At 40.8% G+C, this 24,430-nt stretch overlaps 1 protein-coding gene across 3 annotated transcripts in view; it reads left to right on the top strand.

Moving 5' to 3' along the window:
- LANCL2 (LanC like glutathione S-transferase 2) overlaps positions 1–24,430 on the top strand; it is a 240,610-nt gene that overhangs the window by 181,222 nt on the left and 34,958 nt on the right. The window lies entirely within an intron of this gene.

Raw genomic sequence — 24,430 nt, 5'->3', positions numbered from 1 at the left:
TTTATAACATTTGATGTTAGAGATTGTTGCTCATATATCAAAGCATAGATTATAACCACAATGAACGTGTTTTGGTAAGGTTTCTTGGTTTTGCAGAAATAAATGAAATTAATGGAGTGGAATTCAAGTTTCTACCTGAAAATAAAAAAACTGGTCCCTGAATCATTTTTATTTTTTCTTTGTGGCTAACTAATAAATTAGACAAATTGTGGGGAATTATCTCTCATGATTTAGACTAATTTCTCAGAATTTTTTAGTCCTACAACAATAACATAAAAAATATTCTAATAATACAAAAGTCAGGTGTGAGCACTCAAGAAAATAATGTCGACAGTTGTGATAGTTGATGAGAGAGAAGCACAGTGAAATATACACCTTGGCATGCAGAAGAGCTTAATCATGCATTTTCTTAACACCTTAGCTTTTAAATTAAAACGTCTGTTCAAATCACTGCTTCCCCTTTTTTAGAGCTTTAGAGCAATTGTAGCTTTAGTGGCATAGATATGAGTCTGTAATATCAGAATTATCTGGCCATAATAACCGAGCATGCTGTTGGCAGTATAAGCAAGGGTCCCTTCATATTCAAAACAGATGTATGACTGTTAAAAGATGTATTTTGTTTGTCATACTTCTTTGTCGTACTTCTTTCCCCTTTCGCTTTAAAGAGAATCAGCTATAGAGGTGGGCACTCCTAGTAGCTGATGATCTTGGCTTCTGGAGGTCTCCTCCAACCCACCCCCAGGTTGCAGCAGCTGAACCCTTGGGCAGCAAGCAGGTGATCAAGAGCCATGGCTCCCTGGGGGCCCTTCTCCTGAGCAATTCTGTTCCTGTTAGCCCTGTTGACATTTCCCACCGTCCCTCTCCACCACTGCTGGTAGCACAGGAAGCAGTCAGAGCAGAGCTCTGCTGCCGGCAGGGCCACAGCTGTCTCAGACCAGCTGCCGCCTACAGGCTTCTGCTGAGAACACCATCTGGGTGCCTTTCCCTGCCCTGCACATTCCAAAACAGAAATTTCTTTCGTCTCGAAAATAGGGAGCCAAATACATTAAGGTGCCTTACTTAGTCATTAAAACTTAATTTTGTCCATTTATATCAAAATTCTCAGACATGAGGAAGGAGAGGAATAGCAGAATCTTCTGAAGTGAAGATATCAGTGGTAATTTGAAAAAGCACAATATAGTTTAACAGGTGAGTGACACTATGTCTTCATGGTCTAGGTCAGTGAGTGAGATGTGAAATTTGTGTTTGGCAGGGCCAGGGGGTGGTGAGGGGTGGGCGCACAGAGCTAGAGAACATGGTTCTAGACTCTATTTTCTCTCATGTTGGTAATTCAAATTAAGAGCATCTATATTCACTGAAGTTGTCTCTTAAAATTAGAAAGTGTTTAAATTATGTGTCATAAACTTTCTACAGTTTCTTATGCTGGCATATGAAGTCATAAGGTTTCTTCGAGAATGCATATGAAGGCACAAGGTTTTCAAGTACTTGAAAAAATATTAATATCCTTTACCAAAAAAACTATGAGTCCAGATTCACTAACTTTATTTTCCCTTGCTATAGATGCTAATCATGTTTTAGTCATTAGCTAGGGTATACTTGTCTTTTTATGAGCATGACTTGTTAATTTAAAATTTTAGTGTTTTAGGTGATTTTGGACAAAAAGTCAAGGTTTTAACAGTCTTCTTTATTGTATTTAGAGTTTTGTTAATTGCAAATGTTTTTCTAACAAATTACATTTGTGGACTCACAATGATGTATAGTTACAATCAGCTCTGGATTATCTGACAGTAAACTAGAGGTAATGGTAACAAATTCTACCTTCTAACCATAATTTGGGCCCTTGGGCATTAGCAATTTGGGTGGACTGAGCCACTACAAACAAATGTTAACATTCTTCAAATGAAATTGGAAGGGTTAATATGCTGCCAGGTAAACCATGCCGGTTACATCCAAGTACTCTCAACATGATCCTTTGGTTCTGGAGTAGACGTGTGAAACAACCATACCTTCCCTCTCTTGTCCCCCCATGCTGACACTCTGAACATCTCAGAAAAGAAAAGGTGGTCAACTGTTTCTGACTGTCAGAAAATGTTTTCATATGAATTGTGTTCCAAAAGCTCGTTTGTAAGTTGATTATTTGAAACAGGGAACATCTTTGGGGTGGGGTGGAGTGTGGTGTAGAATAATCACCTGGAGAAATTTTTTTCGAACTGTGCTGCTTCTTCAAGATTCTGATAACATCCTAAGTTTAAGCATTGTTTATGTAAATATACCACAGTTTATCCATTTGTTTTTCAGTTTTTAGCTGTTTACTTTTAGGAATCAGTTGGTATGAACATTCTTAGAAGGTCTTTTTATAGACATATGTTTTCATTTCTTTTAAGCTAATACCTAGGAGTGGAATTGCTGGATCAGAGGGTAGATGTATATTTAGTGTTATGAGAAACTGCCAGACCTCTTCTCAAAGTAGTGGTCATACCTTTTACATTCCATCAACAGCGTAAGAGTTCCAGTTGTTCCACGTCTTTGTCTTTTTAACTCTGTTCTGGTGAAGATTCCATTGTGGTTTTGATTTGCATCTTCCTGATTTATAGTGTTGAGCAGTTTTGCTTGTGCTCATGGGTCATTTGTATATCTTTCTTTGTTGAATGTCTGTTCATATTTTTACCTGCATTGTTTTATTTACTTTTTTTGTCTTTTTATTATTGAGTTATAAGAATTCTTAATATGTTTGGCTACAAGCCATTTTGTCAGATACAGGTTTTGGAAATAATTTCTCCCATGCTGTTTTGTGTGTTAAAATTCCTGATAGTATCTTTTGATGAACAGAGTTTTTAATCTGATAAAGTCTATTTTATCAGTGTTCTTTTTATGGTAATTACTTTCTGTATCTTTCTAAGAAATTTTACATGCTTTCAGATTATCCAGATAATACTCTGCTACAGGGTTCATGGATTTAGATTTGACATTTAGAACTGTGATCTGTCTCAAGTTTTGTGTATTATGTGAGTTAAAGAGTGAGATTTGTTTTTTAACTGTAGGGACACCTGGTTATTTCCACATCATTTGTTGAAAGACTTATTTCCCTAGGTGGATTAATTTTGGAGCCTTTATAAAAATCAAATTAACTAGTAAGCATGAGTTTATTTGTGGCCTCTCTGTATCGTTATTTTACCCTGTTTTTTCCTGTCATTATGACACGATTTCAATTACACTACTTAACTGTAAGTATTGAAGTCAGGTAATTTAAGACTTCAACTGTATTCTTTTTCAAAAGCACTTTAAACAATCCAGATCCTTTGCATTCCCATATAACTTTTAGAGTCAGTTTGTCAATTTCTGCAAAAGAGGCCTTTTGGGCTTAAGAGTGAGATTGTCTTGAATCTATGGATAAATTTTGGTAGAATTGATCCATGTGCAATCTTATTCACAAATACAGTATATCTCTCCATTTATTGATACTTTCATTTCTGTCAGCAATGTTTTATAGTTTTTGATGTCTTTAAAGTGTGTCTCTTTATACTTGGACTTGTCTGAAAATCCAGTCTAACAATGTGACCTTTAGTTTGGAAAGTTATTATACATTTATTGTTTAATCTATATATAATGTTTAATATACATATACAATGTATGTATATACATATACATATATATAAATTCATACTGTTTAGAATACACATACATACACAGGAATTATTTATATGGTTAAATTTAGCTTTGCCATTTTCCACTTGGTTTCTATGAGCTACATCTTGGAATTTTTTTCCTCCTGTTTTTCCTTTCTTTCCTTTTGTAGGGAAATAGGAGAGATTAATTGGATATTGTCTAGAATTTCATTTTAATATCTCTCTTGACTCTAATTGTATTTTTTTTGATATCATTAATCTACAATTACATGAGGAAAACTATGTTTACTAGACTTCCCCCTTCACCAAGTCCCCCCCACAAACCCCATTATAGTCACTGTCCATCAGCGTAGTAAGATGCTGTAGAATCACTACTTGTCTGTGTTGCACAGCCCTCCCTGTGCCTCCCCCCACATTATACATGCTAATCATAATACCCCCTTTCTTTTTCCCCACCCTTATCCCTCCCTTCCCACCCATCCTCCTCAGTCCCTTTCCCTTTGGTAACTGTTAGTCCATTCTTGGGTTCTGTGATTCTGCTGCTGTTTTGTTCCTTCAGTTTTTCTTTGTTCTTATACTCCACAGATGAGTGAAATCATTTGGCACTCGTCTTTGTCCGCCTGGCTTATTTCACTGAGCATAATACCCTCTAGCTCCATCCATGTTGTTGCAAATGGTAGGGTCTGTTTTCTTCTTATGACTGAATAATATTCCATTGTGTATATGTACCACATCTTCTTCATCCATTCATCTACTGATGGACACTTAGGTTGCTTCCATTTCTTGGCTATTGTAAATAGTGCTGCAATAAACATAGGGGTGCATCTGTCTTTTTCAAACTGGGCTGCTGCATTCTTGGGGTAAATTCCTAGAAGTGGAATTCCTGGGTCAAATGGTATTTCTATTTTGAGCATTTTGAGGAACCTCCATACTGCTTTCCACAATGGTTGAACTAATTTACATTCCCACCAGCAGTGTAGGAGGGTTCCCCTTTCTCCACAACCTCGCCAACATTTGTTGTTGTTTGTCTTATGGATGGTGGCCATCCTTACTGGTGTGAGGTGATATCTCATTGTGGTTTTAATTTGCATTTCTCTGATGACAAGCGATGTGGAGCATCTTTTCATGTGTCTGCTGGCCATCTGAATTTCTCCTTTAGAGAACTGTCTGTTCAGCTCCTCTGCCCATTTTTTATTTGGATTATTTGCTTTTTGTTTGTTGAGGTGCATGAGCTCTTTATATATTTTTTGGATGTCGGCCCTTTATCGGATCTGTCATATATGGATATATTCTCCCATACTGTAGGATACCTTTTTGTTCTATTGATGGTGTCCTTTGCTGTACAGAAGCTTTTCAGCTTGATATAGTCCCACTTACTCGTTTTTGCTTTTGTTTCCCTTGCCCAGGGAGATATGTTCATGAAGAAGTCGCTCACGTTTATATCTAAGAGATTTTTGCCTATGTTTTTTTCTAAGATTTTTATGGTTTCATGACTTACATTCAGTTCTTTGATCCATTTCGAATTTACTTTTGTGTATGGGGTTAGACAGTGATCCAGTTTCATTCTCTTACACGTAGCTGTCCAGTTTTGCCAGCACTATCTGTTGAAGAGACTGTCATTTCCCCATTGTATGTCCATGGCCCCTTTATCGAATATTAGTTGACCATATATGTTTGGGTTAATGTTTGGAGTCTCTATTCTGTTCCATTGGTCTGTGGCTCTGTTCTTCTGCCAGTACCAAATTGTCTTGATTACTGTGGCTTTGTAGTAGAGCTTGAAGTTGGGGAGTGAGATGCCCCACACTTTATTCTTCCTTCTCAGGATTGCTTTAGCTATTCGGGGTCTTTGGTGTTTCCATATGAATTTTTGAACTATTTGTTCCAGTTCATTGAAGAATGCTGTTGGTAGTTTGATAGGGATTACATCGAATCTGTATGTTGCTTTGGGCAGGATGGCCATTTTGACTATATAAATTCTTCCTAGCCAGGAGCATGGGATGAGTTTCCATTTGTTATTGACCTCTTTAATTTCTCTTAAGAGTGTCTATCTTATAGTTTTCAGGGTATAGGTCTTTCACTTCCTTGGTTAGGTTTATTCCTAGGTGTTTTATTCTTTTTGATGTTATTGTGAATGGAATTGTCTTCCTGATTTCACCTTCTATTTGTTTATTGTTAGTGTATAGGAAAGCCACAGATTTCTGTGTGTTAATTTTGTATCCTGCAACTTTGCTGAATTCCGATATTAGCTCTAGTAATTTCGGGATGGAGACTTTAGGGTTTTTTACGTACAATATCATGTCATCCGCAAATAGTGACAGTGTAACTTCTTCTTTACCAGTCTGGATTCCTTGTATTTCTTTGTTTTGTCTAATTGCCATGGCTAGGACCTCCAGTACTATGTTGAATAACAGTGGGGAGAGTGGGCATCCCTGTCTTGTTCCCGATCGCAGAGGAAAAGCTTTCAGCTTCTCACTGTTCAGTATGATGTTGGCTGTGGGTTTATCATATATGGCCTTGATTATGTTGAGGTACTTGCCCTCTATACCGATTTTGTTGAGAGTTTTTATCATGAATGGATGTTGAATTTTATCGAATGCTTTTTCAACATCTATGGAGATGATCACCTGGTTTTTGTCTTTCTTTTTGTTGATGTGGTGGATGACGTAGATGGATTTTCGAATGTTGTACCTTCTTTGCATCCCTGGAATGAATCCCACTTGGTCATGGTGTATGATCCTTTTGATGTATTTTTGAATTCGGTTTGCTTATATTTTGTTGAGTATTTTGGCATTTACGTTCATCAGGGATATTGGTCTGTAGTTTTCTTTTTTGGTGGGGTCTTTGCCTGGTTTTGGTATTAGGGTGATGTTGGCTTCATAGAATGAGTTTGGGAGTATTCCCTCCTCTTCTATTTTTTGGAAAACTTTAAGGAGAATGGGTATATGTCTTCTCCGTATGTCTGATAAAATTCCGAGGTAAATCCATCTGGCGTGGGGGTTTTGTTCTATGGTAGTTTTTTGATTACCCCTTCAATTTCGTTGCTGGTAATTGGTCTGTTTAGATTTTCTGTTTCTTTCTGGGTCAGTCTTGGAAGGTTGTATTTTTCTGGGAAGTTGTCCATTTCTCCTACGTTTCCCAGCTTGTTAGCATATAGGTTTTCATAGTACTCTGTAATAATTCTTTGTATTTCTGTGGTGTCCGTCGTGATTTTTCCTTTCTCGTTTCTGATTCTGTTGATTTTTGTTGACTCTCTTTTTCTCTGAATAAGTCTGGCTAGGGGCTTATCTATTTTGTTTATTTTCTCGAAGAAGCAGCTCTTGGTTTCATTGATTTTTTCTATTGTTTTATTCTTCACAATTTTATTTATTTCTTCTCTGATCTTTATTATGTCCAACCTTCTGCTGACCTTAGGTCTCATTTTTTCTTCTTTTTCCAATTTCGATAATTGTGACATTAGACTATTCATTTGGGATTGTTCCTCCTTCTTTAAATATGCCTGGATTGCTATATACTTTCCTTTTAAGACTGCTTTTGCTGCGTCCCACAGAAGTTGGGGCTTTGTGTTGTTGTTGTCGTTTGTTTCCATATATTGTCTGATCTCCATTTTGATTTGGTCATTGATCCGTTGATTATTTAGGAGCATGTTGTTAAGCCTCCATGTGTTTGTGAGCCTTTTTGTTTGTAGAATTTCTTTCTAGTTTTATACCTTTGTGGTCTTGAAAAGTTGGTTGGTAGGATTTCAGTATTTTTGAATTTACTGAGGCTCTTTTTGTGGCCTAGTATGTGGTCTATTCTGGAGAATGTTCCATGTGCACTTGAGAAGAATGTGAATCCTGTTGTTTTTGGGTGTAGAGTTCTATAGATGTCTATTAGGTCCATCTGTTCTAGTGCGTTGTTCAGTGCCTCTGTGTCCTTACTTATTTTCTGTCTGGTGGATCTGTCCTTTGGAGTGAGTGGTGTGTTAAAGTCTCCCAAAATGAATGCACTGCATTCTGTTTTCTCCTTTAATTCTGTTAGTATTTGTTTCACATATGCTGGTGCTCCTGTTTTGGGTGCTTATATATTTATAATGGTTATATCCTCTTGTTGGACTGATCACTTTATCATTATATAATGTCCTTCTTTATCTCTTGTTACTTTCTTTGTTTTGAAGTCTATTTTGTCTAATACTAGTACTGCAACACCTGCTTTTTTTCTCCCTGTTGTTTGCATGAAATATGTTTTCCAATTCCTTGACTTTTAGTCTGTGCATGTCTTTGGGTTTGAGGTGAGTCTCTTCTAAACAGCAAATAGATGGATCTTGCTTTTTTATCCATTCTATTACTCTGTGTCTTTTGATTGGTGCATTCAGCGCATTTACATTTAGGGTGATTATTGAGAGATATGTAATTTTTACCATTGCAGGCTTTAGGTTCATGGTTACCAAAGTTTCAAGATTAGCTTCTTTACTATCTTACTGTCTAACTTAACTCGCTTATTGAGCTATTATAAACGCTGTCTGATGATTCTTTATTTCTCTCCCTTTTTATTCCTCCTCCTCCATTCTTCATATTTTGGGTGTTTTGTTCTGTACTCTTTTGTGTTTCCTTTGACTGCTTTTGTGGGTAGTTGATTTTATTTTTTGTCTTTAGTTAGTATTTTGTTGGTCTGCTTTCTTTGCTGTGATTTTATTTTCTCTGGTGACATCTATTTAGTCTTAGGAGTGCTCCCATGTAGAGCAGTCCCTCTAAAGTACCCTGTAGCAGTGGTTTGTGGGAGGCAAAGTCCCTCAACTTTTGCTTGTCTGGGAATTGTTTAATCCCTCCTTCATAATTAACTGATAATCGTGCTGTATACAGTATTGTTGGTTCAAGGCCCTTCTGTTTCATTGCATTAAATATATCATGCCATTCTCTTCTGGCCTGTGAGGTTTCTGTTGAGAAGTCTGATGATAGCCTGATGGGTTTTCCTTTGTAGGTGACCTTTTTTCTCTCTGTGGCTGCCTTCAATACTCTGTCTTGTCCTTGATCTTTGCCATTTTAATTATTATGTGTCTTGGTGTTATCCTCTTTGTGTCCCTTCTGTTGGGAGTTCTGTGTGCTTCCGTGGTCTGAGTGATTATTTCCTTCCCCAGTTTGGGGAAGTTTTCAGCAATTATTTCTTCAAAGACACTTTCTATCCCTTTTTCTCTCTCTTCTTCTTCTGGTACCCCTATAATGCGGATATTGTTCCGTTTTGATTGATCACACAGTTCTCTTAATATTCTTTCATTCCTGGAGATCCTTTTATCTCTCTCTGTGTCCCTGTTCTGTGATTTCTGTTCCATTAATAGCCTCTTGCACCTCATGCTGTCTGTTCTTACGTGCTTCCAGAGATTGTTTTATTTCTGTCATCTCCCTCTGTACTTGCTCCTTTAGCTCTTGCATATTTCTCTGAAGATCCATCAGCATGGTTATGACCTTTATTTTGTATTCTTTTCAGGAAGATTAGCTAGTTCTCTCTCCCCAGGGTGTCTCTCAGGGGTTGTCTGGACAATTTTGGACTGGAATAAATTCTTCTGCCTTTTCATGGTGATAGCGGTGGCTGTTGGCTGGTAGCATGTGTGTCAGCTGGGACAGCAAAGTCATTTCCTGCTTGCTGGTTGCCTTGCCCTTCTCTGCTGCCTGTGTCGGTTACCCGCACTCCTGGAGCAGCTGCCGGGTTAGTCCCCTAAGCTGCTGTGGGGGCGGTCTCCATCAGAGCAGCACAGAGCCCTGCCCGGAATGGCAGGCGTGTCAGGTGCGCTCTCTCATGAAAGCAGCACTCCTGCCAGGCAACTGTGTGCCAGCATTGGCCTTGAGTCTGGCCCAGGCAGCTGTGCACTTGGCTGAGATTCTGGGTGGCTGCTGGGGGCACAGCTGCTCCTGGACTGCCACTGCCAGCATCCTGCAGGCCGCTCCCTGGCCCCTCTGGCACTGCCGCAGGTGTGCGCAGGCAGCTCCCTTGCCCCACTGGTGCCACTGCCTCCGGCACGCACGGGCCGCACTTGGACCCGTCTGGCGCTGCCGCTGCGGGCTCGTGCAGGCCGCTGTCAGGTCCCTATCCCTTTAAGACTTGCAGAAACACTCACTTTTCCTTTGTCTCAGGGGCGCCGGTTGTGGGAACCTGCTCATAGGTTTTGCTTTTCCTTTTCTCTAATGTGCAACACCCTGTGCACTGTGTGTCTGTGCTCCCGGTGCAGATTTCTAGAGGTGGTTGTTTAGCAGTCCTGGGCTTTCAGTCCCTCCCCGCTCTGACTCCTTTCTTCCTGCCGGGGTCTGGGATTGAGGGGGTTCAGGTCCCACTGGGCCGTAGCTTGTATCTTACCCCCTTCATGTGATGCTGAGTTCTCACAGATGTAGATGTAGCCTGGCTGTTGTACTGTATCCACTGGTGTCTCTTTTAGGAATAGTTGTATTTGTTGTATTTTCAAAAATATATATGTTTTTGGGAGGAGATTTCTGCTGAAATACTCACACCATCATCTTGGCTCCTCCTCTCTCAATTTGTATTTTTAAAACTGTTTATAAATGTTTAACTTCGCAATATACAAATCACAATATATATATATCCTTAACTTTTTAGTTTATGTAGAGCTAACATTGCACACTTCATACAAAATGTGATGAAATAGTAGTTCTCTTTATACCAGCACTTCACACTATGTCTGTCATCATGTCAACAAGTATTATACACCAAAATATAATTTTATAATCTTTGCTTTCTTAGATACTCCTGTGCATTTTGAAGAATTTAAGACAAAAATATAATCTTTGATATTTATTTATAAATTTCCAAATTCCGTTTTTCTTTTTTCCTTCTGCAACTTCTAGGTTTCTATCTGATTTTTTTCCATTCAGCCTGAAGAACCTCCTTCAACATTTCTTTTTTTTTTATTTGTTTTTTTTTGGTATCATTAATGTACAATTACATGAGCAACATTATGGTTACTAGACTCCCCCCATTATCAAGTCCCCACACACACACCCCATTACAGTCACTGTCCATCAGCATAGTAAGATGCTGTAGAATCACTACTTGTCTTCTCTGTGCTATACTGCCTTCCATGTGCCCCAACCCCTACATTATATGTGCTAATTGTAATGCCCCCTTTTCCCCCTTATCCCTCCCTTCTCACCCATCCTCCCCAGTCCCTCTCCCTTTGGTAACTGTTAGTCCATTCTTGGGTTCTGTGATTCTCCTGCTGTTTTGTTCCTTCAGTTTTTTCTTTGTTCTTATACTCCACAGATGAGTGAAATCATTTGATACTTGTCTTGCTCCGCCTGGCTTATTTCACTGAGCGTAATACCCTCTAGCTCCATCCATGTTGTTGCAAATGATAGAATTTGTTTTCTTCTTATGGCTGACTAATATTCCATTGTGTATATGTACCACATCTTTTATCCATTCATGTTCTGATGGACACTTAGGTTGCTTCCATTTCTTGGCTATTGTAAGTAGTGCTGTGATAAACACAGGGGTGCATATGTGTTTTCAAACTGGGCTCCTGCATTCTTAGGGTAAATTCCTAGGAGTGGAATTCCTGGGTCAAATGATATTTCTCTGGTTAGTTTTTGGAGAATCCTCCATATTGCTTTCCACAGTGGTTGAATTAGCTTACATTCCCACCAGCAGTGTAGGACGGTTCCCTTTTCTCCACATTCTTGCCACTATTGTTCTCAGTCTTTTTGATGGTGGCCATCCTAACTTGTGTGAGGTGATATCTCATTGTGGTTCTTATTTGCATTTCCCTGATAATTAGTGTTGTGTAGCATCTTTTCATGTGCCTGTTGGCCATCTAATGTCTTCTTTGGAGAATTGTCTGTTCATAACCTCTGCCCATTTGTTAATTGGGTTATTTGTGTTTGGGTGTTGAGGCATGTGAGTTCTTTATATATTTTGGATGTTAAACCCTTTTTGGATATGTCATTTGCAAATATATTCTCCCATACTATAGGATGCCTTTTATTCTCTTGATTGTGTCCCTTGGTGTACAGAAGCTCTTAAGTTTGATGTAGTCCCATGTGTTGATTTTTGCTTTTGTTTCCCTTGCTCGAGGAAATGCATTCAGAAAGAAGTTGCTTGTGTTTATATTCAGGAGATTTTTGCCTATGTTATCTTCTAAGAGTTTTACAGTTTCATGACTTACATTCAGGTCTTTGATCCATTTTGAGTTTACTTTTGTGTATGGGGATAGACAGTAGTCCAGTTTCATACTCTTGCATGTACCTGTCCAGTTTTGTCAAAACCAATCATTGAAGAGCCTGTCCTTTCCCCATTGTATATCCATGGCTCATTTATAGTAATAAAATTGACTATATATACTTGGGTTTATATCTGGGCTCTCTAGTCTGTTCCATTTGTCTATGGGTCTGTTCTTGTGCCAGTACCAAATTGTCTTGATTACTGTGCCTTTTAGTAGAGTTTGAAGTCAAGGAGCCTAATCCCCAAGCTTTATTCTTCCTTCTCAGGATTGCCCTGGCTATTCGGGGTCTTTTGTGGTTCCATATGAATTTTAGAACTATTTGTTTCAGTTCGTTGAAGAATGCTCTTGGTATTTTGATAGGGATTGCATTGAACCTGTAGATTGCTTTAGGCAGGATGGCCATTTTGATGATATTAAGTCTTCCTATCCATGAGCCCTGGATATTTTTCCATTTATTGGTATCTTCTTTAATTTCTCTTAAGAGTGTCTTGTAGTTGTCAGTGTATAGGTTTTTCACTTCCTTCATTAGGTTTATTCCTAGGTATTTTATTATTTTTGATGCAACTGTGAATGGAATTGTTTTCCTGGTTTTTCTTTCTGTTTCATCATTAGTGTATAGGAGTGTAACAGATTTCTGTGTATTAATTTTGTATCCTGCAACATTGCTGAATTCAGATTTTAGATCTAGTAGGTTTGGAGTGAATTCTTTAGGATTTTTTATGTACAATAACATGTCACCTGCAAACAGTGACAGTTTAACTTCTTCTTTACCAATATGCATGCCTTTTATTTTTTTGTGTTGTCTGATTGCCGTGGCGAGGACCTCCAGAACTATGTTGAATAAAAGTGCAAGGAGTGTACATCCTTGTCTTGTTCCCGATCTTAAAGGAAAGGCCTTCAGCTTCTTGCTGTTTAGTGTGATGTTGGCTCTCAGGGATCAACCCAGAGTCTTCCACCTGCGTGCGGCTGATCGGCACAGGCAGAGGAAACTGGCAGTCTGGAAAGCTTGTAGGAGCTCTATTCTTGTGGTGAACACAGACTGACCGCCTGCAACCACTGCCAGTTCCCTAGGCCACACTGAGGGCCGCCCTGCCCATGGCAGCTCAGGGGATTAACCAACAGGTTACCCCCTGCACACGCCTGACCGGCACAGGCAGAAGAAACTGGTGCAGAGTCCACAAAGCATGTAGGGCCTCTGTTCTCGCAGCAAACACATGCTACTTGCCTGCTACCACCACCAGTGTCCTAGGCCAGGCTCCTCTTCCTTTGGTAACCAATAGTCCATTGTCAGTATTTATAGGTCTGTTTTATTTTTGCTATACAGTATGTGTCTTTCTCTGACTGACTTTTTTTACTTAGCAGGATGCCCTCTAGGTACATCCATGTTGTTCCAATTGCCAGATTTCCTTTGTTTTTATGGCTAATATTTCCATTGTGTACATGTATAACATCTTCATTCATGTATTGATGGGCATTTGGCTTGCTCCCTTATCTTGGCTAATGTATACAATATAGCAGTCAGCACAGATGTGCATGTATCTTTTTGAGTCAGTGACTTTGTTTCCTTCATGAAAATTCACATATGTGAAATTACTGGGTTGAATGATATTTCTATTTTCAGTTTTTTGAGGAAACTCCATACTGCTTTCCAAAGAGGTTGGAATAATTTATGTTCCCATCAATAGGGTAGGAGAGTTCCCTCTGTTCCACATCTTCACCAACACTTGTTATTTCTATTCTTTTGGATAGTAGCCATTCTGACTGGTGTGAGGTGATATCTCACTGTTGCTTTGATTTGCATTTCCCTGATGATGTGTGATGTGGAGCATCTTTTCATGTGCCTGTTGGCCATCTATATGTCTTCTTTGGAGAAATGTCTATGCAGGTCTTTTGCCCATTTTTTATTTGGATGATGTGGGTTTTTGGTGTTGAGTCATAGTGCTATTTATATATGTTGGATATATTGCATATATTGTTTACAAATATATTTTCCCATACAGTAGGTTGTCTTTTTGTTTTGTTGATACTTTCCTTTGCTGCATACATGCTTTCTTGTTTGATTTAATCCCGCTTGTTTATTTTTTGCTTTTGTTTCCCTTTCCCAGAGAGATGTATCCAGAAAAAAAATATTGTTCATGCTGATGTTTAAGAGATTCCAGCCTATATTTTCTTCTAAGAATTTTATGGTTTCATGTCTTACGTTTAGGTCTTTATTCCATTTTGAGTTTACTTTTGTGTATGGTGTTAGTGATCCAGTTTAATTCTCTTACATGTAGCTGTCCAGTTTTCTCAACACCATTAATTGAAGAGCTCTTTTTTCCCCATTGTATAGTCTTGCCACCTTTGTCATATATTAATTGACCATATACATGAGTTTATGTCTGGGCTCTCTTCTATGTTCCATTGATCCATATGTCTATTCTTGTGCCATTACTATGTTTTAATTGCTGTAACTGTGTAGTATAGCTTGAGGTCAGAGAGCCTTATAAACCTAACTTTGTTCTTTCATCTTGCAATTTCTTTGGTTACTTAGGGGTTTATTCAGGGTCTTTTGTGGTTCTCTATAAATTTTAGAATTCTTTGCTCTGGTTCATTGAAGAATGACATTATGTTTTCATAGGGATTTCATTGAATCTGTAAATTGCTTTGGGCAGGAGGCCATTTTGACAGTATTAGTTCTTCCTATCCATGAACATGGGATAGGTTTCTATTTATTTGTGTCTTCCTTAATTTCTCTCATGAGTGTCTTATAGTTATCAGAGTACAGGTCTGTCATCTCCTGGTTAGATTTATTCCCTGGTATTTTATTCTTTCTGTACAATTGTAAACGGAATTGTTTACTTGATTTCTTTTTCTGCTAGTTCTTTATTAGTATATAGAAATGCACCAGATTTCCATATGTTGATTTTGTGCCCTGCAACTTTACTGAATCCAGTTATTGGTTCTAATTGTTTTTTGGTATAGTCTTTAGGATTTTCTATATATAGTATCATGTCATCTTCAAATAGTGACAGTTTTACTTCTTCTTTACCAGTTTGGATACCTTTTATCTCTCTATCTTGCCTGACTGCCATGGATGGTACCTCCAGTACTGTGTTGAATAAAAGTGGTGAGAGTGCACATCCTTGTTTTGTTCCTGATTTTAGAGGAAAAGCTTTCAGCTTTTTGCTGTTAATTATGTTGGCTGTGGGTCTGTCATATATGGCCTTTATTATGTTGAGGTACTTGCCCTGTATACCCATTCTTTTGAGAGTTTCTATCATGAATGGATGTTGAATGTTGTTGAATACCTTTTCAGCATCTATTGAGATGATCACTTAGTTGTTATACGTCCTTTTGTTAATGTGGTGCATCACACTGATTTACTTGTGGATATTGTACCATTCTTGGATGCATGGAATAAATCCCACTTGGTCATGATGGATGATCCTTCTGATGTAGTTTTGAATTCAGTTTGCTAATATTTTGTTGAGGACTTTTGCATCTATATTCATCAAGAAATCTGTGATTTTCTTTCTTTTTTTTTTTTTTTTGTAGTGTCTTAGTTTTCCTTTAGTGTGATGCTGGCCTTGCAAAATGAGTTTGGGAACATTCCCCCCTCTTCTGTTTCTTGGAAAACTATATTAGCCCCTCTTTAAGGATTAGTATAATTCATCCATGAACCATCTGCTCCTTGACTTTTTGTTGTTGGGAGTTTTTGATTTTCAGTTTGATTTCATTACTTGTTAGTTGGTCTGTTCAGATTTTCTGTTTCTTCCTGGTCAGTCTTGGAAGACTGTGGGTTTCTAGGAATTAATTCATTTTTTTCTCAGTTGTCCAATTTATTGTCATGTAATTGTTCTTAGAATTCTCTTATACTTCTTTGAATTTCTCTGCTGTCAGTTGTAATGTCTCCTTTCTCACTTCACATTTTGTTTGTGTCCTCTTTTTTTCTTGATAAATCTAAGATTTGTCTATTTCATTTATCTTCTTGAAGAGCCAACTCTTGGTTTCATTGATTTTTTTCCTATTGTTTCCTTAGTCTTTATTTTACTTATTACTGCTCTGATCTTTACGATGTCTCTTCTTATACTAACTTTAGGCTTCGTTTGTTTTTCTTTTTCTAGTTCTTTAGTTGTGAGTTTAGATTGTTCTTGTTTCTGGAGGTAGGCCTGTGTTGCTATGAACTTCCCTCTTAGAGTGACCTTTGCTGTGTTCTCACTTTGAACCATTGTGTTTCTGTTTTAATTTGTCTCCATGTATTGTTTGCTTTCCTATTTGATCTGTTCATTGGTGCATTGATTATTTGAAAGCATGTTGTTTACACTCCATGTGTTTGGGATTTTTTCCAGTTTTTTTTCTTGTAATTGATTTCCAGTTTCACACTGATGTGGTCTGAAAAGCTTGATACAATTTTTTTTATTAAAGTATAATTGACATATGATCTTATAATGGCTTCAAATATACAACACATTGATTCAATAGTTACCCACATTATTAAATCATCACCCCCACTAGTGCAGTTACTCTCTGGCTTGATACAATTTCAGTCTTCTTAAATTTATTGACATTTGTTTTGTGTCCTAACATGCGATCTATTCTGGAAACCATTCCATGTTCACTTGAGAAGAATATGTGTTCTGTTCTTTTTAGGTAGAGTATTTTGTATGTATTCATTAAGTCCATCTAGTCTAATGTGTTTTTCAATGCCTCTCTTTCATTATTTTGTCTGGATGATCTGTCCACTGAAGTTAGTGGGGTGTTAAAGTTCCCTACTGTTATTGTGTTGCTGGGAGAAAAGACATTTCTCCCTTTAGGTCTATTAGTATTTGGTTTATGTATTTAGGTGCTCCTGTGTTCAGTGCATAGGTGTTTATGGTTGTTCTGTCCTCTTGTTGGACTGATGCCATTATCATTATGTAATGTCCTTCTTTGTCTATTGTTATTTTGTTTAGAAGTCTGTTTTGTCTGATATAAGTACTGCTCCTCCTGCTTTTTTCTCTTTTCTGTTTGGATTACCTCTTTCTTTCCATTCAGCTTCAGTATATTTGTCTCTAGGTCTGAAATGAGTCTCTTTTAGGGAGCAAATATATAATTCTTGTTGTTTTATCTCCTCAGTCACCTGTGTCTCTTGATTAGAGCATTTAGTCCATTTATATTTAAAGTAACTATCAGTGTGTATGTACTTACTGCCATTTTGTTAAATGTGTCCTGGTCATTTTTGTCATTCTTCTCTGTTCCTTTCTTCTTCCCTTGCTGTCTTCTCTTGTGTTTTATGACTTTCTTTATTGTTAGGGTTGGGTTCCCTTCTCTTTTTGTGTGTGTGTATCTGTTACAAGTTTTTGGTGGGTGGTTGCCATGACATCCTATGAATATAACAATCTGTATTAAGCTGATGGCCACTTAAGTCTGAATGCATTCTAACAGCACTGCATTTATAACTCTGCCTCCTCCCCATTTTATGTATATGTCTTCTTTTATACCTTTTAATCCACTGATTCCCTTAACTAATTTTTAGGTGTAATGTTTTTGCTTCTTTTGTCTTTTGACCTTCACAGTAGCTTTTATGTCATTGATCTACTGCCTCTGCTATATGTTACCAATGGTAATTTTTCCCCTTCTTAAATTTCTTGCATCTAGTTAGGGTCCTTTAGCATTTCCTACAAGGCCAATTTAGAGATGGTGAACTCTTTAACTTCTGTTTATTTGTGAAGCTCTTTATCTCTCCCTCAATTCTGAATGTTAACCTTGCTGGGTAGAGTGTTCTTTTGAGTGGAGGATTTTCCTTTCAGCACTAGAGTATATCATGCCACTCCCTTCTGGTCTTTAGAGTTTCTGCTGAAAAATCAGCTGATAGGCTTATGGAGTTTCTCTTATACATAATTTATTGCTTTTCTCTTGTTGCTTTTAATATTGTCTCTGTCTTTGATCTTTGATATTTTAATTACAGTGTGTCTTGATGTGGGCTTCCTTGGGTTCATCTTGTTTGGAGCTCTCTGCCTCCTGGACCTGATATATTCCTTCTCTTGGTTAGGAAAGTTTTCAGCTATTATTTCTTCCAATAAGTTTTATACTCTGGTCTCTCTCTTCTCATTCTGAGACTCCTATAATGAGGATGTTAGGACTTTTGGTGTTGTCCCAGAGCTCTCTTACCCTATCTTCATTTCTTTTCTTTCTGCCTTCCACTATTCAACTTGAGTGGTTTCCATTACTGTCTTCCAAGTTACTGATCCATTTTCTGCATCCTCTAGTCTGCTGTCATTCCCTTCAGCATATCTTTTATTTCATTTATTGAATTATTCATCTTTGATGGGTTCTTTTTTAGATATTCTCTTTGTTGAAGTCCACCTTGAGTTCCACCATTGTTGTCTCACGGTCTGATGAGCATCTTTATAAGAATTACTTTAAACTGCGAGGTAAATTGTTTACCTGTGTGTCATTTAGTTTTGGGTTTTTTTTTCCTGGGCCTTTTTCTTGTTCTGTCATTTGGAGCACATTCCTCTATCTCTTCATTTTATATGATTTCTATGCTTGGTTCTTTGAATTAGTTGAAAGGGCTCACTCTCCCAGTCCTGAAGGATTGGCCTTGTGTGGGAGAGTTCCCTTTGTTGACTGTGTGCCTCATGGTCTGGGCAAGCTGAAGGCCTAGTGAGCACTTGATGAGCTTTTTCTGGTGCTGCTTCACAGTTTTGTTCACACTCCCTGTGGGGTCGGGGAACTTTCAGTCCTGCTGATGGGGGCTAGGCTGGTGGATGGCAGTGGGCAGCAAGGTAAGACTGCTGGATCTCCTGCAAGTGTGTTTGCTTATAGGTGGGGGCAAGGAGGCTGCCTACCCCCAGTCTGCCATTGGTGTGTGTTCCTGGACCTGCCCTTGGCTACACTAAGGTGTACAGGAGCACAAACAGTGGCTCTGCAGCCCCTGTGATCCCAGAGTGCTTCCTGCATCTCCCCTGCCAAGTGGTGGGTGCTCAGTCCTGAAATGGGTCTAGTTCTGTTCTCACCTTTTTCATGTGCCTCAGGGCAGCGAATGTGCCCCGGCTCTGGGATGTCCCTCCTCCCCCTCACCAGTCACTGTGCTGTGGGTGGCATACCTGCTGTCACTGGGTCTCTGTCTCCTGCTGCTTTTAACGTGGTCTTTCTGTCCCTTGTATAGAAGGTGTTCACTTCAGTATCCGCTCTGCAGGGTGAAGTGCTCTGTGTGTAAGTGTAGATTCGCTGGGTTCAGGAGCTCCACTCTGCCATCTCTCCCTAATCCCCATATCTGTATATATCCTTCTTGAGGTCCCTTAAGTGTCTTGAAATTGTTATGTCCCCCATTACAGTTGGTAAATAAATTTTTAGCTTTTATTTTCCAAAAGGTCCCTGAACTTTTTTTCCCCTTTGGAATTCAGATTGGATAATTTCTACTTATTTAGCTTCTTACTCACTAATGATTTCTCTCATGTCCAACTTACTATTAAGCCTACCCAGTAAGTTTTTTATTCCTGGGACATATAGGTGATACTGGTGGTGTTTTTCAGCTCCAGAATATCTTTTATAGTAATGTTTTCTCTGTGTGTTCCAAACTATTCATTGATTATAAGTAGGGTTTCCTTTTCATCATTAAATATTTGTAATAACTGCTAGAATCCTTGTGTCTGTTTTCAACATTGGGGCCATCTCAGAGTTAATCTGCCCAGTGACGTGAGCAGGCAGCTTCAGAGAAGTCACAGCAATTCATCCAAAGTTGCATTTTTGTAGGTGTGGAAGGAACCCACCCAGGCTCTGACTGCAGATCCCTGTTTTCACCCACACTGTACTGTCTCTCCTAATGTTTTTCATATGCTTCCTAGGGAAGCTTACCATCTGAGAGGAGTGATATGGATAAGTAAATGCATTTTCTGGCCAAGTTATAATTGCTACCATGTAGAGAAAATGAATCTATGATTAAATCTGAGAGCTTTTTTCTGTAATCCTTAAATTTCTAAATGTCACAATATTAAAAGTACCTCCTCACTTAGAACATGAATGTATGTGTGCAGAGTAGGGATAGGGTGGGAATTGCTGGCACTGGGGAGATAAAGAGCAACATATGGAGCCTACCTCCAGAGGCCCCATTTAACCAGAGAAACAGGGATGGCAGGAAGAAAATTAATTCGTTTACCTTTCAAACTTCACATACTCCTGGGCTATCACCAGAAGATGCACATCAGATTTCCTTTAGGACTGGCCTTACTCTCAGTATGACTTCAGAAGGTAGTCTCTAAAACAGTCTCTTTTCACCTACATTTGGGTGGGGGGTCGTTGAGAAATTGTGACCATGGGCTGATGCAGCAGTTGCGTCCTAGAAACCAAAGGTTCCCCACCCCGCCCCTCTCCACAGCCCCTCACTGACCTCGGAGTGTGCTCTGTACTTGCCTTCCCAGATCTCAGAAGCTGCCTCAAGGACTCAGCCTTGAGATAGTGATGTGGAGTTGAGAGTGTCTGACCAGTACGTAAGACTTACGTTCCTGGAGGGTAGGTGGGAAACCTGCTTGTCTGCCGCTGCTCAAGACCCTGTCAGCTACCAACCTGGAGTGGCCTGCCTCTTTCTCCAGTCTGTCCCTGCCCTGTGCTTATGGGCCAGCTTCATATTACACTTGGGAAGTGCCCAAGGCTTTGAAGTAACAATGAGCGAAGCAGACAGGAGACTGAAGAAATGGGCTTTGGGAAAGAAGCAGCCATGGAGGAAGTCTGAAGTTGGCCTTCAGCATCTTCATGGGGCTAGGTGGCCCATATGTCAGATGCTTCTGAACTACTGAGTTGAAACACTAGCTGGTCTAATGCACTTGTTAGAGGAACCATGCAAAGCACCCTGCGTGGCAGAGGGAGATGCATGGCTGTGCAGTGGGCTGCCCTCTGCTGTGGGCTGTCCAGCTGGCCACCAAAGCCCACATAGAATCTGAAGCAGAGCTGGAGTTAGAGTGCTTTGTGTGGGCGTCCACTGCTGTGCTGGTGTCAGGGCTGGCCGGCCAAGTGGAAGAGCAGGGCAGTAAGTTGGAGGCTTTAAGTGCATTGCTCTGCAAAGCTAGGCAGACACAGCTGCATGCATTAGGTCTTAGCACTTGTGACAAAGCCTGATTGGGACACTAAGAGGCGGAAGGAACCCTGCAAAAGTGGAGAACAAAAAGGAGGGTGTGACTGATAGGGAAACAGATGAAATGCCCCACCTGCCATGACCTCTCACACAGGAACGCAAAGCCCAGCGGTGGCCCAGCCAGTGGGCAGCTCCAGTCAGGAAGTGCCTGGATGAGCAAATATGTGCCTACTGGGCTTGGTGGTATATAGCGGCCACGTTCCAGCACAAGGCCAGTGGAGGGTCCAGGGGAGATCAGTCCACCTATACGGGTTATGGGGGTTGGCATCTCCGACATGGCAGGAGGCAGAAAATGAGCATCACCACACACCTGGCCTTCTGGAAGTGCCTGCATGACAGTGGGCAGGTTCGAGCCTGCAGGTATTGTAGCCTTCAGGTAAACCTGGCCAGTGAGGGGGGCCTCCCTGGGCATGTGGGACCCTCAGGACCTATAGGGAAAGGGCATCAAATACTTAGGAAATGGGAATGAGAAGGGTACCCTACCGCCTGCCTCTGAGGGCCCAAATGGGGCCACGTTCACTGCAGGAAGGAAAGCTAAGATTCTCAGTTCTCCCCAGCTCCTGCTGTGAGACACTGACATCTGTGCTGAGCACAGTCATGGGACAAGATGTTTATGATGTTGGGCAATCCATTGCTGATCTGGGGGAATTTGACAAGTCCCAGGAATAGACAGAGGAGGTGGGAAAGACCTGAGCCAGAGGGAGCTCACAAAGCTGAAAGGCTGTCCCAATCAGCTGAACAGGGTCCAATAAAAATTGTCCAGAAGCAACTGTGGTTTGACCTCATTGCTGTAGGGACCCCACATAAACAGGCCGACACCCCAGTGCTGTGATGGTCGGCCTGCGTAAGCCTCACAACCTTAGCAGCAGTCAGACCTGCCCCTCCTGCCCCACCGACTCTGAGGCCCTGCAGCTCCCACAGAGGCTCCAGGGGTGCAACCCTTTTCAGGGGGTTGCTCCCATTCCTCAGTTTAGGAAGCAGGCCAAGACTGTCTCCAGGGACGGCCACAGGAGGCCATCGGGGGCCTCATAGTGAGCTTGCTGTTCACTGGTCCTAGAAATTAAAAAAAGCTGGAGGCTCTGGTGGTTCCTGGAGCCAAAAGTACTGTAATACATGGTGATGCTCATGAGTTTTATGGCCTCTTGGGCACCATTGATGGTTATGGGGACAGCAGTTATGGTCAGGAAGTCCTTTCGACACTGCAAATTGGTGTTCTCCCTTGAGAATATGAGGTTTTTATCTCTCCAATGCCAAAGAATGTATTCAGCACTCATATCCTATAAGGTCAAGCTCTGCAAACTCGTCAGTGAATTCTGCCACCAGGTTAAAGTAATCAAACCAGCGCAGAGGGGAAAGGCCAACTGGGGACCAGTAAGCTTGCACTGCTGAGAAGAGCATAACTGTCAAACAATATAAATCGCCTGTGGGCATAAAGATGTAGGAGAACCCTCCCAAGGACTGCACTGCGTGGGCACTGACCGCCCTGCCCCTTTCAGCAGCCCAGCATGGCAGGCAGAAGAGCCAGAGGCTTGTGGTGGACGACAGTGGCCTACCGGGAACTGAACAGGGTGGTGCCCCATCCATGTGGCTGCACCCAGCATCGCCACTGTCCCAGATCCCTTAGCTGTCATCCTAGGAGTGTGCCATGCTGTGCTGGCCTTAGCAAATGCCTTTCCAGTAAGCCCCGGGCCACTGAGTCACAGTCAGTTCACCTTCCTGTGGGAGGGGCAACAATGGGCCTTTCAAGAACTTCCCCAGGGCCACCTGCACAGTCCCCATATGTCATGGGGTGGCAGCCCGAGGCCTGTCCCTGTCTTTCCCCACATCAGACAAATGGGCCCATCACACTGACAGTGTGGTGATGTGTGGGGACTTGCCCCTGCCAGAGGACATCCCGTGGCTTTGCTGGACATTTGTGAGGGAGGAGGTGGGTGACCCCACAGAGAAGTCAAGGCCCAGACACCGCCATAAGGTTTGGGGAGTAGTTTGGTCGGCAAGACACATGTTGTCCCAGAAGTTGTGATTGATAAAGTGCAAGCTTATCCAACCCCCAAGAGTGTGAAAGAGCTCCAAGCTCTAGGGATTTAGGCATTTGTAGGACTTTTATTCCCCACCTGGCTCTGGGGATCAGAGCAGCACACAGACTTTGAGAGACAAAAATACTGGTGGAGCAGATTAAAGCCCTAGGCATCCCCCATGCAGGCTGCCATTTGAGTTAGATGTGTCTAGGTCATACACTCTGGCAGAGACACCATAAGGGGAGAATATTCCTAGGATATACCCCCATAGAGCAACAGCTCCTAGCAGGTACACAGAACTCCAGGAAGAACCTCATACCAGCAGGTCCTGGTAAGAACTTCCCTTCCTATCAAGGGGTGGGGGAGAGTATGTTCCACTGACCCACCTCTGCATGGCTGAAGCCCTCACACTAAGGGGCTTGCCTATTTGCAGCAGAGGAGCACCCTGTCCACCAGCTGCTGTCTCTAGAAATGGGGGTGCTACCAGGCTCTGTGGAGGATGTAAATCCCTCAGGTGCCGCCATGCATACACATTCCTGTGGAAACCCCTGTGGCCTGCAGAAGGGAGCAGGGGTCTAGTCAAGGCAGCAGGTCCTCAAGGACTGCAGTAGCTATTCAGCCCAATACAAACACCATCTCGATGGAAGCAAGAACAAAACACAGCTGTAACTGAGCTGAACCGAGAGGTTTGGCTGGCAATCACTCATGCATGCTGGCCATTAACCTCATTGCACTAACAGGCAGGCAGTTCTAAAGGGATTCACCTTACAGCTTGGACAATGGGAAGCCAACGGTGGAGGGTCATAGATAAGCTGTGTGGGGCCAGGATACATGGACAGACTTGGGTTTGTCTGTCAGAGCCTGAGGCAGTCCTTACTGTCTCCACATACAGGCTCCTAAGGCAATTTTATTAGGTTTTACCAAATATTGCCTAAAGTGGGAAAAAGTGTTTCCCTTTATAATTCATTTTTAGAAGCATAAGATGCAAATAGCAGGATGAAGCATTTGTGCTGCTGTGATAATGTAGAAAAAGTACTAGTTAGAGAGAACTGTGTGACCAATCCAAATGGAACAATATTCAAATTATAGGGGTACCAGAAAAGGAAGAGAGAGAAAAAGTGATAGAAAGTGTCTTTGAGGAGGTAATTCCTGAAAACTTCTGAAATCTGGGGAAGGAGATAGTATCTCAGGCCATGGAGGTGCACAGATCTTCCAACACAAGGAACCCAAGGAACACAACATCAACACATATAATGATTAAAATGGCAAAGATCAAAGATAAGGAAAGACTATTAAAAGCCAGAAAGAGGAAAAAGATCCCATTCAAAGGAAAACACATCAGGCTATCATGAGACTTCTCAACAGAAACCTTACAGACCAGAAGGGCGTAGCATGATATATTTAATGCAATGAAACAGAAGGGCCTCCAACCAAGAATACTCTATTCAGAAAGATTATCATTTAAATTTGAAGGAGGGATTAAACAATT

The sequence above is a fragment of the Manis pentadactyla genome, chromosome 7 (genome assembly GCF_030020395.1).
Source record: "Manis pentadactyla isolate mManPen7 chromosome 7, mManPen7.hap1, whole genome shotgun sequence".
NCBI classification, from domain to species: Eukaryota; Metazoa; Chordata; class Mammalia; order Pholidota; family Manidae; genus Manis; species Manis pentadactyla.
The sequence above is the reverse complement of the archived record's forward strand: the minus strand, read 5'-3'. Positions and strand labels throughout refer to the sequence as shown.